The sequence below is a fragment of the Danio aesculapii genome, chromosome 10 (genome assembly GCF_903798145.1).
Source record: "Danio aesculapii chromosome 10, fDanAes4.1, whole genome shotgun sequence".
Taxonomy (NCBI): domain Eukaryota; kingdom Metazoa; phylum Chordata; class Actinopteri; order Cypriniformes; family Danionidae; genus Danio; species Danio aesculapii.
Window position 1 is genome coordinate 8,967,958 of NC_079444.1, and position 20,305 is coordinate 8,988,262.

At 35.5% G+C, this 20,305-nt stretch overlaps 1 protein-coding gene across 2 annotated transcripts in view; it reads left to right on the forward strand.

Moving 5' to 3' along the window:
• The first annotated feature begins 280 nt into the window (after positions 1–280).
• erbin (erbb2 interacting protein) overlaps positions 281–20,305 on the forward strand; it is a 132,322-nt gene continuing 112,297 nt past the window's right edge. For both annotated transcript variants that reach the window (XM_056467362.1, XM_056467363.1), the window contains exon 1: positions 281–697. The gene's annotated coding sequence lies outside the window, so the exon portion shown is untranslated. The remainder of the gene's footprint in view (positions 698–20,305) is intronic.

Below are 20,305 nucleotides of genomic sequence, written 5' to 3' on the forward strand. Positions count from 1 at the left end.
TTTTTTACATTTTTAAAATAAATACTTATAATTTCTTTATTGTCCAAAAGAAGAAACTTAAACAGGTTTGGATCAAGTGAAGAGTGAAATAAATATGTTTAAGTTTCTATTTTATATGCAAATTAATTTAAGTTTTTTTTTTTTTTCAAAATAAAAAAAAATATTTTCATTTTTTTTAGTAAACTGTCCCTTTAACAGACCGAAAGCTTCACAATGGGCCAAACCGTATCGTTCAAAAGAACCGATTCAGAAGGGCGATTCAGAACATCACCATTAGCACAACTGTAGTGCAGACTGGCCAGTGCTCGAGCGCTGCTTTCACTGCTCCATCACTTCAATGACTGCTCCTTCGCGGCTCAATGTAAATTCATGATCTCGGCGACCTCCGTGGTCGCTTTTTACTGTACGGACACTTTTTTGTTGCTCCCTCGTCTCGTCAAACCATCTATATTTTTTGCAGCAGCCAGAAAACTTCAAGCAGCTGTGAGCAACTTTCCGTCGCCCTGTGAGGTGAAGAATGCATTAGCTCGCTCAGCTAGCAGCAGCTTTCTTCTTCGGCTTTCCAGCATCTAGCGCTGTTTCTCGTGGGCTTTGTGATGTTTTTCCGTGTCTCCAGTCGTGAACTAACCCTCATGGATTAGCTGAATGATTTCCCCCTCGTAAATGAAAGGAAAATAACGGAAAGGTTTAGTTTAAGGTGAGTACAAGACATTTTATTTGTCCTTCAGTGGTTTGGTGTCTTCCTCAGCGTTAGCCAGATAATGCTAAGAACGAACGCTGGGGGACGTTTGTTTGGTTTCCAATTTCCATTTCTTGTCGACTTCAGTGTTTATAATTGATTCAATTTTTTTGTTTTCGATGTGTACATATTCATACATCAGAATATAGCGAACGAAGCGAGTGTATTATCGTGGATATGACTGAGTCTAGACGAGGTGTTTACAGTGCTTTCTGTTTAGGCAGCTGTAACGTTACTATGCATAACGTGTTATATCACAAAACAAAACACATTATAACGTACTCAATGATTTAGAATTTATATGAAAGGAGTTATTTATTTTCAAATGTGAAGTTTAAATGTTGTAAATGCTGTACAGTAACCCCTATCTCTCAACACATCCTGTTTTCTGTTCTGTCTCCTATTGAATGCACAGTGTGGTTAACGCGGTATATCTGCTGCTGCAGTGTCTCGTTTATAATATGTAATGAGGAATTTACAGTCACTCTATCACTTCAAATCACGCTGAAACATTAACGTTTCATGCCTTTGCTTTGTTTCACAATCACTTCCTGCTCGGAACAGGTTGTGTAGGTAAAAAAAAAGCAGAGGTCGTGTTGATAGTTTACGATTACTATGAGCAGATCCTTTCGCTTAGTGATCAGATTAGCGTTTCAGTGCTTATTAAAGGCTTTGAGAGTGTGATGATCGAAATCTGTGATTCAGGGCTTGTTCAGGAGCTCTGCGATGACTCCAAACGTCGGACAGTCTGTGGGGTTATGCTCATTTTAGGCCCCATTCAAACTCATGATGAAGGAATGAATGGGTGCAGTGCATCCTCTGTCATGGGATAATAAGTGCGATCAGAAATGACCCAGGGGAATATGTTATTACTCATCATAAGTTGCTTTCGTAGTCAAACCACTCATAGCTTTCGTTTTTTACCCATTTAATAACATTAGTATATATTCTGTAAATGAGTGGGCTTGTTTATCTTTTTTGAACAATATCCAGTCATTTAAATGAGAAATTTTTTAGATTTGAGAGATTTTATTGAGAGAGATTTGAGTTTATGAGATTTTCCGAAACCCATTTTGAGTTGAATTCATGGTTTGTGAACATTGGTAACCTATAGCAAGCCTCTGTGTAGGTGGTGATGCTTAACATGACAGCGAAGGAAATCTAATGATCAGTTGGGTTATGGAAAAAAAACATAACATGTTTTTTTTTTTACCCACTATCCATAGTTTACCCACTATGGATGGAGATATGTTTTTAATAATGAATGACAAACGATAAACATTGAGATTGAGAAACATTAGCTTTAGTCGATTCCTTTTGTTTGCTTTAATTCAGCTTTTCTTAAATTCTTGTAGAAAAACATTGTTACCCATGATTCTGTACAGAAAGGTCCACCAATCAGGCAGTTGCAGTGAGCAAAGCATGCCCAAAGCATTCTATAGCTGGACTCACTCCCATCTATAGATCTATAACCAGGGCCAGACAGAATCTGCGGACGGTTTTTGCTATTTCTGCGGAGAATTTTGATAAAAATCTGCAGATTTCTGCAGCATTTAATGTTTAAAATGCAAATCTAATTAGATTCACTTTATTTGGTTAACAAAGCAAGTCTCTCATATATTATATCCACTAAAAGACAGAAAATATTACTGTACAAACTGGATTGTACATAAATCAGATGAACATTTTCATATTAGTTAATAATATTACTGTAATAAAAAAATGAATAAATATAGATTTTCACACATTTACTCAAGTAAATAAACTGAATTAATGATGGGCTAAATATCTGCTGAAAATCTGTGGAATTCTGCACGCGCAGATTCCGTGTGGGCCTATCTATAACCAAAAATGTATTATAAGTTGTTCATATTTTTTATTATATTTCATAAGTTGTTCATATTTGTTCAGATATTCTGATCGAAGCTTGGTTTAGTTTGTGGCTCATAATGCTTTTATCACAAACCTATATATATAATATATAATCTTTATGGGAAAAAATATAATCATTATGGGAAAAAAATGCTAATGGAGCAACCAGCATTTTGCTGAAAAGTGCGCGGGTCTGTAAACAAGACAAAGCATGTCTGTTCAGCCAGTTTTTGAAATGCTTTACTTGAAATGAAATGATAATAAATAGGCTGTTTTTAGGTCTAGAATAACTTTATTTGTCTGTTGTTATCATTGTTCCATTCATCATATTTTATCAGATTTTTTCCTTTTATTACCTATGATATTTTTTTCAATCAGTGATTAAATCTGACCACATGGCCAAGGTGCACACGAGCAATTTCATGAAAATGTGAACCTTATCATGAAAAAGTTTTTACTAAAATAACAAAACCAATTTAAATTTGCTCATTAAAGTCTATATTTTATTTTAATGATGTAGTCTTGTTGAATTTTTAAGGAAATTGCTTTTGTTTATCTATGAAATATGATGTTAGTGCCACTGGTAAATTTCATTTTCATCCAACCACATTTCATGCTCTCAAAAAAGCGGTTAAAGACTCAGTGAATGCTTGCTTCACATACATAAGAAATATATCCACATAAAGCTTTAAATTTGTACTACAAAGAGAGCTTCGCCGTCAAGACCAAGTTGTAAATTACTTCAGAAGACCAGCACGATCGGACAAAGCATTAATCAGAGGATGATAATGTGTAAAATGGCCACAAATGAGGTTGTTGTCGTGATCTCGTTTTTTTCCAGTGCGCATGTGCATTAGCTTGGGCAACCTGAAAAATGCCCATTTAGTTTGGTTCGAACGTTCAAACTTATGAGATGGTTGTTTAATTTTATTGCTGGTTCCACAAATGTAATGTAATCGTAAGCCTTGGCAAGCAGTTTTGGAGAATTTGATGTTTCCCCATTCAGACAGAATGGCCGAACATATTGCCCGAGAGATGTTTCAAAGATGGCCACCGAGTGAAATGATTTGCCTTAAAGGGACTTTTATTAAACACATATTCTTTATAAATAAAATAAATGCATAAATACAGCCCATAAAAAAACTACATTGGAAACACATTAAGGAATAAATTCCTTAGGCAGAACTACAAACTCACGCGATCATGATTGTATAACTGGACTAACCAGTGTATTGATCTCAAAGCAGAACGCCATCTCAAATGTTGTTTTAGTCATTCTGAAATGCATGAGCCCAAGTCTGACTCTGAGATTTGAATTCAAGATAAGACATTGGTGCACGTCATTCATTGTATTGTGCATACACTGCTCTAAAGTGCAGCTCTAATCTATTTAATCAAAAAACAGCTTCATTGGTTTCCCCAGTTTTAGCATCTTTTTATTATTAAAATTTTGTATCAAAATCTAAAATGCTTGAGGACGCTTTCAGGTTGCCTATAATCCCAGAAAACCTGATAATGTGAGATATTGTTAAAGTAATGAATCAATGATATATTAATATTTGTTTTATTAAAAAAATGGTATAGTAAATGTTGTAAAACTAGGCGATAATGCTGCTTTACAACTGTTTGGGGAGAATTTCTTTTTCCAGTTATCAGGAATGACTGTAAAAGTCGTGGAAGTTCCTTGAAAGAAAAATGTGGGAGCTGTACAATGGTTTCTCAGGGGAGAGCAATGGTACCATCCTTTTTAATCTCATTGCCATCGAATAGAAACAATTGAGAAATAAAAGTGCTCCAGTGGTTTTAGTTCCTATGGGCTTTGCATTGATTTATAGCCAGGATTTCATCAGGGTTCTTGTGTGATTGCTGTTGGTCTTGCGGATCGTTTTAGCAGGTGATAAATAGAGCTAATAGGATAAGATGGCTTCAGGGAGATTATTGCCACTTGGTCGGCTCATCTCCCCTTTGGCTAATCCCTATTTTCTGTGTCCAGCAACAAACAGATTGGAACATATCCGGCTAGTGTGAAGTTTAATCAGGAATTGTTCTGCTCTGGTTTTGTCTGTAGCTTCCACCAGATTGTTCTGAGCATTTTAATTAAAGAATAAAGTCACAAGGAGTCCGTTATTTACAGGCCTGAGCTGCTGGATGCGTAGTCAGGAGTTCAAGTGCAGGTGTATTAGAAATGCAAGCAGAAGAATTCTCTCCTCAAAATAAAGAAGAACAAATGTGCGCTTCAGATGGGTCGTTCTTCGGAGATCTAACAGTCTTGTGCAATATGGCGTTACATGTTCAGTTTAATATAAAACCTGAATGTCACATCATTTAGACAGGTAGAATTGATGTCTTGTGCATGTGTGTTCAGTGTATTGTCCCTTTGGTATGATTGCTAATATGGGTCACACAATAGCCATATAGACCAGGCTATGCAAAATACCGCAATGCACTCCACATGACCTTCCATATGTAGTGTGACAAATGAACCAGAAGTGATATCAGCTGTGATTTCATCTATGTTATTGCCATTTGATGAGACCTATTTGTGCAATAGGTTTGCCTAAACACCTTAAACTCGAAGTAATTTCTTCTTCGCAGCCCAGAATGCAAACACAAAACAAATAATAAAGAGAAAATTAAAGGTCCCATGAAATTCAAATAACTTTTTTTTTAGATGTTACGATCAATATTATTTGTATTTGGGACATCCATTAGCTAGTGTGCTCCAAAACAGTGAAAAAATTTACGTTTAGAAGATAAAATTGATATAAACATGCAAGACTTGAAGTTTGTCACGTTCACCCAAATGGATCAACAGTTTTATTCACATCAACCCATACTTCAATTTCTCATCACATCATAACCAATCAAATGCTCTGTAGTATCTGACATGCTCCACCCCCTGCAAGACTATTTTCATTTGATGCACTTAACCACACTCACTGGCAGAGCAGTGATGAAACAACCAAGGTATCTGTGGGGTCTTAAAAAGTCAAATTTCAGAAACCAAATTGTAGGCCTTTACAAAGTCTTAAATCCAGTAAAATATTGTGTTGTAAGTCTTAAATCATTTTAAACGAGTCTTAATTTTCGTATGTCCATGTAAAGCTATACTCAATTGGGCCAACGCCCATCCAATCACAAACAATATATTTCAGTAAAGATTTTAACGAACGTTTATTTATTAACTATTTACTTATTAGTATGGTTTAATTATCTTCCTTAAATAATATTTGTTTAAAAAAATTTTTTTAAAGGTTTTAACTTGCCTATTAAAAAAATCTTAAGCGTTTAGCCTTGTGTAAGTTTTAAATTTTATTTATAACGGTCTTAAACTGGTCTTGAATTCTTAAATTTGACTTAATAAAACCTGTAAAAAGGCTGTTTTTTAACAAGGGGTGGAGCTACACTGTTTCGGTTGAGATTACGTCAAACATCGAAAAAAAATGCATATTTCAAAGCAATTCATGGGACCTTTAAAAAGCGCCAGCACTGTTTGGGACGGATATTTCAGATTGGACCAACCAGCCAATACAACAGCAGGTTGCACAAGTATTAGCAACTTTAATGCAAGTAATAGCATCTCAGAACATCTGTAATTTTGCTCTTCCGAGAACATCTCCATTCTTTTTTTCTTCATTAATGCTTTCAGTATCTTTCAGCACCTTTAGTGAATCAGTTCATTCAAGTGAACAGTACAAAAAGAATTGTTTATGTACCGAAAACAAAAAGAAATCTTCTGAGCTTAATAGAATTAGATCAGGTGACAAAGATTTAGCAATGGAAAATAAGGTGCTTGCTGAAACTCTTTCTCCTCTCGCCACACTGCACAATTACAGATTTATTGTGTTCCATGTCTTTCCCTCTTCAAAATTGTGTGCTTCTGCAGAGAAAATATGTAGACTGATCCCCTAGATAGGTTTCACTGTGGCCCTGCATTGTGTGTGTGAGACAGAGATACGTGCAAGTGCTATGGAATGTTTCCATTAAAATCAGGATCTCGTCCCTGAGTGTTTCTGCACATTCACTCCCGTTCAGAGCCCCTCACAGCACCAGCTTTTCTGCAGCACCATACACTTTGTTCCCACACTCAGAGCTATGTGATTGCTCTCTATCGCACACCGGCTTTGCTTGGTAAATGACTCAGGCCTCTCATAGCAAATGAGTTCCCATCAGGCTGTTGAATAAACGATTTGTTTAGAGCAAGAAATGCATTTTTCAGCTCGAGCTTTTATTATTGTTGTTAATAATACTATGATCATCATTTCCGACTACAGTGGTTACTTAAGATAAACACTTCTCTGAATGTGGATATACAAGTTTTAGAGAATGAAAATGAAAATCTGTTTGTGGGACGGTGCTGAAGATATCAGCTGGATGTTTTTAGTTTATGGGGATTTTATGACACGACTGAGTCAAATTTCAGCTTTCATAAAGATTAAATTATCATTTAAATGAAAATGTAGCTGTATGATAGGAACTTTATATGAAAAAGGCGATTAATTTACGCATACAAGGAATTTGTTTTCGTGACAGAGCTTCTACAGTGCAACAGGATTACAGAGACAGGACAAAAAACAGATAATAAATATATTTTAAGGAATGTGACTCAAGACAGGACAAACTAACAAAAACTACTGCAGAGCACGACACTGAGGCGGCCATCATCGTCGGCGCCATCTTGATGTCAATAACGATGAAAAGCTCTGGACTTTTTTACCCTATATTGATCTAAGAGCCAGTCACGCCGCAAAAATGTGCAACAACGGGAATCTAAAAGTGTGTTGATATTAAAGGTGTATAAAATTTTCAGCCACTGAAAAATATCGTCAGAAAATATGTCATGCCATTTAATGGACCGGACCCTCTAATTTTTGTGGCTTCAGTCAATTTTGGCGACCGCTTTTAAATCTTGAAGCATTAACAACTTGCATCGAAATTTATAGCGTTATCGTTCAATATGGAAAATAATTATCGAGATTGCATTTTGACCATATCTTCCAGCCCTAATTGGGATGATTCTGTAGGGAACTGTATAGAATATAATAAACTATCTACAAGCATAGATGAATACAACAAACAAAAAGGTACAAATGATATAAACTGTTTTATTGTATTCCCGAAGAGTCTAAATGTATTCAGATATACAGTAATTGATTAATCAAATGTAAAATAATACTGCATAGTCTTCGCTTTTTAAATAATTCAATAAAATGAATCATTGTTAATTTAAGTGTAAATGGTACATTTCGTTATGCCTGAATGCTAATAAAACCCTCATACAGTCACAGACCTCAAAAAACACCTGCAAAATGATCAATTATAATCCAGATTGCAAATGATAACATTATGAGATCAATGCTGTAGCCATATATTGTGTAGCCCTAATTTGCTGTTAAAAAGGTAAATGTCCTGTTATATATACTATTAAATGCCCTATTAGATAAATGTTCAATTATAAACTTTGGCCCCAGTGAGGTGGAATATAAATGGTTTTGTAAAATGGCTTTAGCGTTATTTGTGAATTTGTAAATGTAAATCGCAAAGGCAAAAATTAAGGTCACCTCCAAGAATTGCACAATAAGGCTTAATTGTGATGCATGAGGCACTGATTATGGCATAGACGGACACATTCTTATTAGTTAAAGCTTGTCGGTGGTAAATAACCTCGATTACTGACTTTTCTCATATAGCAAGTTGCCGATTTAACTAAATGAATCCTGCGAACCGCCATGATCTGCAAAACCCTGCAGCAGACTGTTAAGCCAAACTGATTTTCATTGCTCTGTCTCTTCAGGCTTTTGTCATGAACTCACAGCCTTTCTCTGCCTACAGGAAAGATTGAACCGTGTATTTGCTTTCACAATATACTGCACGTTTAAGTTTCGCGTGGCAACTTTTGAAATGATGTGAGCCATGTAATGTACAAGAAATCATTACATGCATCTTTGCTTGCCTATAGAGCAGTGCTCAGGGTTGCCTTTTGTGTTCAGAGGAGCTATTTGAAGTCATGGCCAACTATTCTCTTAGGTTTTTCAAGAACGAGGCCGCATACTTGTTCTGTCAGCCAAACATTCACATTTATGTACTTGCGTAACTATGATTCTGACCTTGGTTTACTCTCACTTAGTTGGGAACAGGTTTGCAAAGTAGTAATGTGTGAATTGGTTTTAATGTGTGATACAGGTTTGGAGAAAGTCTCATCTGGGAATGAGCTGCTGTGTGTGTGTGGTAGGATAATACGCACAGATTTCAGGCAGATGTTGTTGTGGCTGGTGCTTAGAAACAGTTTCACACACAACATATCATTATTAAATAGGAGGAGGGCAGGAAGAAATAGCCAGATGTATCATTTTTAGGTCAGATGTGTAATTTGTATTCATCAAGTTTGTTTGGAGTCACACAACTGCTGCAAGCGTGATTTTCTGTTTGCGCCTCTGTGTGTGTGCGTATTTGTCATTGGTCTGAAGGGGCTTAGTGAGGTCAGCTGTGGAAATGGCTAATGATGTGCAAGTGCTGATGGTGTTTGTGTGTTTTTGTGCCTCGTTGGTTCCTTTAAAAACACTGAAATTGCTCTTTGTCGTAGACTCTCTGATCTATTTTTAAACACATTCTTCATTCATATTGCAAAAATTGTGATCATCATCTTTCTTGTGCCTTGTTTACACCTGATATAAAGTAGTATTGAACACCATTTTCCTCGGAAAACATATTTTTAAAGGTACCGTTGACTTGTAATTTTCACCGGATGTCAGTAACAACTAAAGAAATCCATTTATGCAAAGAAAACTAAAGTAATTAGATTATAAATGCAGTTATGTGTAATAAAAAAGACACAATTAAAAGTTATTGAACACATGAAGACAGGGTGGTGTGGAAAGGCAGTGAAAGCCCAGACAGCAGTCGAAATCTCTCAGTAGTTCTTGAGCAACCCTGTGCCCTTCCTCATTGTAAATTAATATTATCTGCTTCAGTTCAACATCTACATTAGCAGGATGATTAAGATGAAACCAGAGTGGACATTTCAGCAGGACAATGATCCAAAACACAGCCAAGGAAACTCAAATGCTTTCAGAGAAAGAAAATCAAGCTGCTCAAATGGCCCAGCCAATCACCTGTCTTGAATCCAAAATACAATACAAAATAAAGATCGGATTTGATAGACGAGACCCACAGAACCATCAAGATTTTTACACTCTGTTGAAGTCTGTGAAAAAATCACACCTGAGCAATGCATGTGACTTCATTCTCCATATGAGAGACGTCTTTAAGCTGCCATCACCAAAAAGCCTTTTATATAAAGTATCAAATATGTTTCAGTAGTTCAGTATTTTCTCATTGTGTCATTTCATTGTTATTACACACAACTCATTTTTAGATAAATTTTTATATTTGTGTTGTTTGGGTTTTTACCAGAATCTGATTGAATTCCATTCCAAACAAGTGTTCAATACCACTGTATGAGGCTGAAAATATACATCTTAATATGAATTTATCAAAGCCTGATAATAATAAAAGACAAAAATATGGTGGACAACTTATTTTTTTAAAACTGCAAGGAAAATGCAAGAAAAATGTAGCTCTTTTATTTTGAAAAAGAGTCTACAAACTGCCATTTTTGTCTCCTTTCAAATTATATACACTACTGTTCAAACATTCATGGTTGAATAGGATTGCTGTATTGCTTTTGAAAAGTGTCTGATGCTCACCAAAGCTGCATTTAATATTGCGAAATATTAATACAGTTTTTAGTGATACATTTCTATAGTTGAAAATTACTTAAAATACTCTTTCATTCATTTATTGCTGGCAATGCTGAGTTTTCAACATCATTACTCAGTCTTCAGTGTCACATGATCCTTCAGAAATATTTCTAATATGCTGGTTTCATCATTTTGATTGAAATCGTGATTTTGTTCTGATTAATTGAAGGTAAAAAATACACGGGAAAATAAAATCTTTTACAAGATTATAAATGTCTTAACTGCCAGTTCTGATAAATATAATGCATCCTTGCTGATATGGCTGCATGATTCTGGCTAAAATGAGACATGAAGATCATAATTTTCTCATGATTCTGTAGATGTAAAATATAGATTAATATGATTTGGCCATTATTATTGTTAATTCTCAAACATATGGTAAAACAACAACAATAATATTAGACCTGTGTGTATGTCTACTGTTGCTTAAAATGCTAAATTTTTCATAGACTTGGAACGGTGAACTTGAACAGACTTTAAATAAATTCTTGGTTAATGCACAGTAAAAATGACGACATCAGAATTTAACTATTCCTAATTCTGTTTAACTATTATGTTTAAGACATATGCTTGCAATCTATCATTGACAACATTATTAAAGCAATTTTTTCACTGGTAAAATGAAACATTTTTCATTATCAGATTCCTGCTTGCATTATATTCAACATTATATTGGTAATATATACTGTTAAACATTTATTCTCATGCACAACAATTTGTGTTCACTTAGAAAAAAACATATCAAATAATGCTTGTCGAAGTCACAACTCTAAAATGCGATATGATCAAACATACATGCAAATCATACTTTCCGCGTGGCTCCCAAATGATCACTCTGTGCAACAATCTGAATGTTATTTACAACTTAATTAAAATGGTCGTGCCCAACTGAGTCTGGTTTCTCTCAAGGTTTTTTTTTTTCACTTTCGGCAATTAGTGAAGGTTTTTTTTTTTTTTTTTTGTTTTTTTTTCTCCTCTCCGCTGTCGCCACTGGCTTGCATGGTTCGGGATCTGTAGAGCTGCGCATCGTTGGATTTGCTCTTCAGTGTTTGCACTCTCCGTAGTGATTATTAAACCACACTGAACTGAGCTAAACTGAACTGAACTTAAACACTACAAACTGAACTACACTGTTCCTATTTACTGTGACCTTTTATGTGAAGCTGCTTTGACACAATCTACATTGTAAAAGCGCTATACAAATAAAGGTGAATTGAATTTAATTGAACTGTAATTCACAGCCAATGCAGATTCTGTTCACTAAAGTAGACATCATTGACGGCTACACGCGTGTCCTCTCCGTAGTAAACAAACAGTGTGTCCGCACATGTGATTTTTGCGAATACATCATTACATTAAGACAGAAATGACATTTTGGGGTGAATTATACCTTATAAATGCAACATTTGACACTTTTAACACCATTTGGAGGGGTCCAAATTGCCGAGCAATGTATATAAAACTTTTGTGTCAGTAGCAGAGAAACATTACAGCTAGCAGACTGATTCTGTCGTTTTGTGGTGCTTCTGTTTGGGGCTTGACTACATGCCTGCCTTCATTGTATACACTTTTCATTTTTGGATAAATTTCCTTTAAATCCCTTGCATGCAAATAGTTATTATTAAATTGCAAAGTTGTCAAATGTTCTCCTTTGCAGGGTTTCCGCAGGGTCTTAAAGTCTTAAAATGTCTTTAGTTTCAAAAACAAAATTTTACTCCTTAAAGTCTTAAATTCACTGAAATATTTTGTTCTATGTCTTTAAAAATTTTAAACGGGTCTTTATTTTTCTGTGGAAGTAAAGTTATGCAATCGGGCCTACATCCATCCAATCACCAACAATCCATCTTAAATAATCAGGGAAAGAAAACTAAAAACAATTACAGTTCTTCATGATAATAACAAAGCAATTTATCCCATTTACGTTATCCTCCATTCATACAAAAACTATTTCCAGAAGTAAGGGCGAGTAGACATCATATTTATAAATGGACATAAAACTTAAGGTTTTATAACAGAAATGCATTAGGTTGAATATAAGTTATACTCAATCAATTTGGGCCAAAAGCCAACAAATATATATTTTGACTTGTCATAAAAACACACACACACAACGTGCACATACAGTGAGTGAGGGATCCATTCAGATTCATCAACACATGCAATCATCAAATTTGCTTAAACTAAGCGTTCTAAAGTATGGCTGTATTTCACAAGCAAGGATTCTGACACAGCAAGTAGCAAGCAGACGCTTTTACAAAAGTTGCGTCTAGGGGGGGGGAACGCGTCAAACTTAATGAAACATTTGAGGGCTCATGGAAGAAGCTTAAAGGCAGAGAAATGGGCTGCCTTTGACAGCTTGCAACATCATCTGGCACTTTCACTGAGTACATTTAAATGGACATCAATACTCCGCTTTTATGATTAAGATAATACTGATTAAGAGTCTACCATGTAAGCAGCGATTTTTGATTACCTTAAAGCAGTGTTTCCCAACCCTGTTCCTGAAGGCACACCAACAGTCCACATTTTCAACCTCTCCCTAATCAAACACACCTGAATCATCTTATCATAACATCAGAAGAGACTCCAAAACCTGAAGTTAATGGGTCAGATAACAGAGACATCCAAAATATGTACTGTTGGTGTGCCTCCAGGAACAGGGTTGGGAAACACTGCCTTAAAGGATCACCTGAGTCCCGAAATGCGGAGGTTTTTCTTTCCGTTTGTCATGCGGTAACAAATTCCATTAAAGCATCATGAATTAAAATATGCTGAATGAGAGTGAACTGCAGTTAAAGTCTAAAGATTAAAAATGAAACACTCAAAATTGCATGAAACTCTGGAGGAAACGCTGGATAGCCTGGTGATGTGACATTAATTGTTTTATACTGAAACTTTACTTATAAAAACGTGTCCTTGGTCTTATCCAAATTTCTTTGCATGTTGAACACAGGTCGGCCATAACAGGAAATTAAAAAAACCAACGTTAAATATTTCAAATCCGTCACGTGCTTTAACGCGCTAATTTTGACAGCCCTAATTATTTATATATATATATATATATATAGATAGATAGATAGATAGATAGATAGATAGATAGATAGATATGATGTTGAAAATGGTGTATACAACTAGAGTTTTCATGCTTTGACACATTAAAGTATGTCGCTAAGAAATAATCACATTAGATTTTTTAGTGACAAATCATAATTTAGTGTTTTATCAGTATCGTTTTGCAAAAATCCTCTGTATTTAAACCATATATATATATATTTTAAAAGCAAATCCAAGCTCATGTTGCTGCTCGCTGACCTGCTGAAATGGTTGTTTATATTTCGGGAGGCCTGCAGCATTTACTGCGCGACAGCAGTTTGTGTAACATTTGACATTTGAGTCTGTCCGGCAAATCTCACATCTGTGCCGACAGCTTTACTCGCTTGATACTGTTTCTGTGACCCACTTACCCCAGCATCTGCCTCTCCTTTCCCGCTTTAGCATCAAAACTCAAATCCTGCTTATCATTAGACTCTTTCAACGCCACGCAACACAAGCAAATAAAAGCTAATGTGACAATCTCGATTTTATTACCATAAACACGGATTTAAGAGCGAGCGCTATACCAGCGTTTACCTCCGTGATGAAAGGCCTTTGTGGTTTCTGCTAACATTTTTGTTTCAGCGTGTACAAGCATTCATCAGAGTTTGCTGGGTTCCGGTTGAAAGGCTGCTGGGAGGCATCTCAAGGTTTCTCATACGCATGTGGGTCAGTGACGTGATTCAGTTAAAAAAAATTCTCTCTCATGCAGCACTCAGCTGAAATACAGCAAATCCACCTTTCTTCGGCTAGTAGAATATAATGAAGGATTGCATGGTGTTACTTCTCAAGACTCTAAACACTCTGGGTGTATGTGTGGGCTCAGACAGTAAATCTTTAACACGTAAGAGGCCGATAAAAGGACCCAGGAGGAACTAGAGCAGAAGTAAGTGACCCTCAGACAGACCAATCGCTGGCGTTTCAGCCTTACATCCTTCACAGCTGCGCTCCTTCAACACAGCAGACTGAGATGCAGATATGTGTCGTGTGTTTTTGGTATCACTACAAGGCTTTTGTTTGTTTTTGCAGTCTCAGTCTAACCTGTGGTGTCTAATTGTGGATTTGCATTCTGACTAATTTAGAAGTGCCATTTCCTGTTTCACAGTGGCTGTGCGCAGCAGTGAGTTTTAATATAGTTCTGTGTGTGGCGCAATTCGTAATTGTAATGAATGTTAATGGGTGGTAGAGTTGATTGCACCAAATGATAACTCACAAATGGAATGCCTCTTAGAAATGTATTAAAGTGTAATGTTATTAAATGGAAATGTAATGGAGTGTGAATTTAAAAATGCAATGGCAAATTATTTAAAACGAAAATTTAGTCTAAAAGAAGCTTGGTTTATATTTAAGTAATTGTGACACGAATGTTATAGTAGATTTTACTTTTCAATTTAGTAATTCAAAATATGCAATAAATAGAGAAAAATATGATTGCTAAAAAAGTCATATTGTGTAAATGAAAACCGTCCTGAATGCAATTAGTTGTAATGATTGTAACTGTTACTGAAAAACTGTACACGATGTAAAAGAAAATATTGCTGCCTTAAAGGTCCTGTGAAGTTCTTTGAAATGTGCAATTTTATTCAATGTTTCGTAATCTCAACCGAAAAACGATGAGAGGGTCAGACAGTGTAGCTCCTCCCCTTTTTAAAAAAACAGCCAATAGTGTTTTGTTTGATCACAGATCTGCCAGTGAGTGTGGTTGAGCTCAAGTGCATCAAATGAAAAACAAATGAGAGGCGTCTTGTAGGGGGCGGAGCATGTCAGATAATACAGAGCATTTGATTGAAACTGTAGTGTGGGCGGAAGTGACAAACTACAAGCTTCCAAATATGATTTTTTCACTGTTTTGGAGCACACTAAATATCCTAAACGAATAATACTGTTTCTAACATCTAAAAAAAAAGCTTATTTTAATTGGACCTTTTAAATATTCTAGTTGAATCAAATTATCTTTTAGTCATCTCAACTTGCGTCAATCAAACTGACTAAAATATTAAGTTAAACTTTGTCTAACTTAATGTTGTTGAAACCTGCTTAATCATGAAAATATGTGTTGTATTGGATTTTTGTCATTCATTTTTTACAGTGTACATTGTGTGACATTTTATTTTTGGTGAACTATGCTATAAAATATATATGTATAATTCTCTGCGATTATACAATAGTCAACATTTCAAGTGGATTATCACCTTTAATAAAAGCTGTCCTAAAGATATTGAATGACACTTATTCTTATCCTGGGACTATTGTGAGAATGTTTGATTAACTTTGAATGTTGCCTTCTGTATATTGCGATTATATTTTCACCAGATTACTTGAACAGCCCTATTTGCAAAGTCATTACTTGGGATGATTTTGTAGTGGAGTGAAATATAAATATATTTTATGTAATTTATTATATACATAAACTACAGTCATAAATAAACACAACTGAGCAAATATTAAAGTGAAATAAACCGTGCCTCGTGGTTTTCTGGAGAGAGCAACCTTATTCAGGTACAGAAATTGAATAATCAAATGTAAAATAGCATGTATAGTCTTCACCATATAACATTTTTTTTTTTTTATGAATCTTTATGAAACTTCTTTGTGCACTGCTAAAATGCTTTAAACTCTCTTCGAATGCTCACACAGTCACAAGCCTTAAAAACACATGCTGATGATAAACTTTCACTCTATTGTGGTTCAATTCTGAGTCTCCACAAATCTCGTGTTTTGACCTGTGGTTTCTGGTCATCTATAATCCTAACTCAACATTGCATATCCTGCGATGTGACTTGTGGATGTGCACGTTGCGATATCAATGCTCAAACGAGAAATTGTGCAGACAATTATATTTTATCACATAATTGTATTTTATGTTCATAATTTACTTTGTTTAATTTATCAACATTTGTGTTTTATGTGGAAGTATTTATAAAATGTTTTGTTTCCTATGTGATATGGTGTTAGCCTTTGTGTTTATAATTCTCTGTTCGGTATACAATTATTGATCATGTTTTATGGACAAGCTGTTTACAATGTGCTTACAAGTTTATAAGTAAACTATAAAGGCGCCAGTAAGCTATTCAGTCAACCGCAGCTGTCTTAAATGTTATATAGGTAACGTTAACTTGACAGCGCCTCATCCCCTGTATGCTACTTCAAACAGCATGTACATTTTTATTTGTGTATTTAGCATTGTATAGCTTTTACATTACTATACAGATACAGTAAAGCATTTAAAGTGTTTATTTACCAATTTTAGCAGTTTATGATCTTATTGCTGGTTTATGACCTGGACTTGGTACTAATCCTACATTCAAAAAAAAAAACTGTGAAATATGCATCTGTGCCAATTCAGTCCCTGAGATGCATTTGTCAAGGTAATATTCGCTGTCACTGAGTTTGTTGGATGTTTGCCTTGAACCAGCTTCAAGGCCAATGCATTTCTTATTAGTTCACCCAAAACTGAAATTAGCCATTTTTTCACCCTTCACTGTAAATAAATGCTGGGTTCCACACAGTCAATTTGTGTTGGAACAACATGAAAGAGTTAAGTTAACTTATTAGTTTTACAAATTTAAGTGGATTGAGCGTAAAACAATTAAGCTGCCCCCCAAAAAACTTAAGAATTGTGGATTTTTTTTAAACTTCTTTTAAATAAGTAGCTTGAACAAACAGCAAATGTCATTTATGAGTGTTTACTTGTTCCAAACTAGTTTGAGTTTCTTTCTCAATTAAAAAAGTATAACAATTGTCATCCATTGTATTTGTTTTCACTGCTATGGATGTCAATTGTTCAGGTTTTCAGCTTTTCTTAAAATATATTCTTTGGTGTTCAATTGAAGAAAGAGAAACAAGTGAAATGTCAACAAATAGTAAATTTTTAGTTTGTGAACTGTCCCTTTTACAATAGAACTTCTTAATATAGTTCAGAAGAATGAAATGGGGAAAAAAGCTAAGGGAGGGTAGTCAATTAGCAAAAAAAAATGCATCCAAATGTCAAATTGCATGGTGCATTTAATCAAATATAAATCAACTAAAAATTAATTTAGATAAATCCAACAAAAATCAAAATATACAATTTTATAATATATAAAAAATATAATACAATATACAATTTTACACGCAACTGATGTGACTTCTACAAGAGAATATGAGTGATACCAGGACATGTTTGAGTATGTGTTCATTTGTTGGGTCTTTGCATCAATGCATATTCCTAAATGAAGTGCCATCACTGTCTCTATTGTACAGCAATGTCCATTATCTCAGGTTTAAATCGCATCGGTGAAAGATGAGCTTGTTGAAGGATTTGGTTTTCTTTGGTCAGCATTTGCATTGTCAGCGGTGGCTTGTATTTCCAGGGTGAGAGAAACGGCACATCTAGAGTTCTGCTTAGTGGCTTCGCTGTAACTCATCAAGAAACATCAGACCTTTCCTTCAATTTTCCTCATTCTCAGTTCATTCAGCCAGCGTTTCTCATGACCCATCCAGGAGACTCTCGGAAAAACAAATGACTGGATGTCGCAGCATGTGTCCCTGTTGGTACGAGACGCATCGCTGTCGTCTGATGGAGACTCGAGACATTACAAAGCAGAATTGAAGCCAGGCGTGAAGATGTGGTCTCCAGTAGAGCAGTCTTTCCCAGGCCTGGAGCTGCAGGGCGGCTGTGAACTGTGCCCTCTCAGCGGTCATTCAAACCGCCTCTCCGGACCTCAGACATCAGAAATATGTCACCGCTGCAGTTAACTTCGCTTTAACTGCCCTCAAGTATTTTGGATCAGTGACGCTGTCTGTGGACAGGACAATAACAGCTATGAGTAATGCAATAATAGATGCTTCACTTTTCCTCGAGATCTGGCTCAAGTAACTGTGAATATGAGGGAGCGGAGTAATGTGGCAAATCCAGACCGCAACGGCGTCTCCTGTTTGCAGTGTAATAGATATGTGGGAGTCCTGTGGTTATTTGAACTATTAGGCTTTGTGAACTTTGTTTTTGAGCATGAAAATGGTCTGCAAATTTACCAAGCACATACGCAGTCCAATGGAAGTAGTTGTCTATATTGTAGTCCACACTTCAACTTTCTCAAACGCCTCTTGTCGTTTTCTTCTGGAAATGTTTGCGTTAGAATGTCCCAGTTTCAAGTAGTTCCCTGGTTGTGTTGTGTGTTGAGATTCTGTTGCACATATCCAATGTACTGATAGACATTCAAAGACATAGCCAACATTGACAAGTTTAGACCACGAGACCATTAGGTATTATTATTTTATTATTTTAAAAACACCAATTTCCCTTTAATGTTTGAGAGCTGATGAGCTGGTTATTTAACACCTCTTATTGGCCATTGTGTTCACAAAATGTGTCAATTTCAGTACCAATTGGTATCGCAGTCTGTAATTCTGACTTGACGAGGGATGGGCGATATGGGCAAAAAATCATCGGAGCACCCGGAGGAAACCCACACGAACGCAGAACATGCAAACTTCACACAGAAACGCCAACTGACCCATCTGAGGCTCGAACCAGCGACCTTTTTGCTGTGAGGCAACAGCACTAGCTGTTATTATCATCATTATAATTATCATTCTTATATTGTTATTTGTTGAAAGAGTAGCTTACAGCGAGATATTAAAACAGAAAAAGAAATGTTTGGTAGATAAATGCATGTTTTTTTATATTACTTTTTTTTTAATAATCGTTTAATCCACCAACTGTTTGTACACTAATAGGCACACACACAAATCAAATCACGTCTTCCAGTTAAGAGGCTAAAACAAAATACAGCAACATTAAACACAATAAATAAATAAATACAATGATTAAAATATAATCAGAATTGAAGTCAATATGCAATAACAGACCAGAACGCAGAGCTAAATGTGTAATAACGTAAATGTAAAGAAAAGACGGTCGTGTAATAAATACCGAACTTATATTGAGTGAATATGAGGTGTTTTCACTTTCAAAATGTGGTATAAGTTTATCCCATTTTGGCGTTTTGATTCTTTTGAACACATTCAGGTGCTGCTTGTCAATTTGACAAGGCTTCTATGTTCGTTCCTGCTGTCAATTGCTGAAGAAATGGTTGGTAAAAGGTTTCTGATAAACCACTGTGACAGCTGCAGGCGCTGTTTTGAACAAATCTTTTGTATGACTGAGGGAGTGAATCATTCATTTGCGCATGTGCTCATTTGTGCAAGTGGAGCTTGCGTGCTACCTTGGAGTGGTCTGTGTCATGCAGAATGCGCACGTGTGGCCTCAAACCATATCGATATGAAAGATATTGGATAATCCCGCATCTCGTTGGGGATCATATCGATATACCACCTAGCCCTAGACTAGACTAGCATATTTGTTTCTTGTTGCCGGAGAAAGCAAGGCAACAACACTGATCTATTCTGAATTGAGGACATGAAGCGGCAGCTCATTTCTTTACAAAGATTTAAAAAACTTCATATTCAGCATAATGTCACTATTTTCACAAGGTCACTATTTTCCAAAGATACTAAATTAGATTAGCTAACCTGAGAATCGTTTTGTCTACTTAAATCTCACAGTTGTTGGTTATCTAGGTTAAATTACAAAAATATTAGCAAATAAATTGATAAGTGGTCATAATAAATGTTTTATCTTTTAAATGATTTGTAACTTGTTGCTGATAAATTGCTTAAATCGTAGTTTGAAGCATAGCAGCAGAGTTTAAAGCTTTAATTTAATTATGTGAGACCTTTTATAGCCTTTTTAGGAGTCCTTTACACATGATTTTTTTTTTAATAATGCTCAAATAATGCTTTTCCTTTTTAATTTTTTTTTTTATCATTTTAGAATTATTTTAGTCGCTGTCTTGGCAAA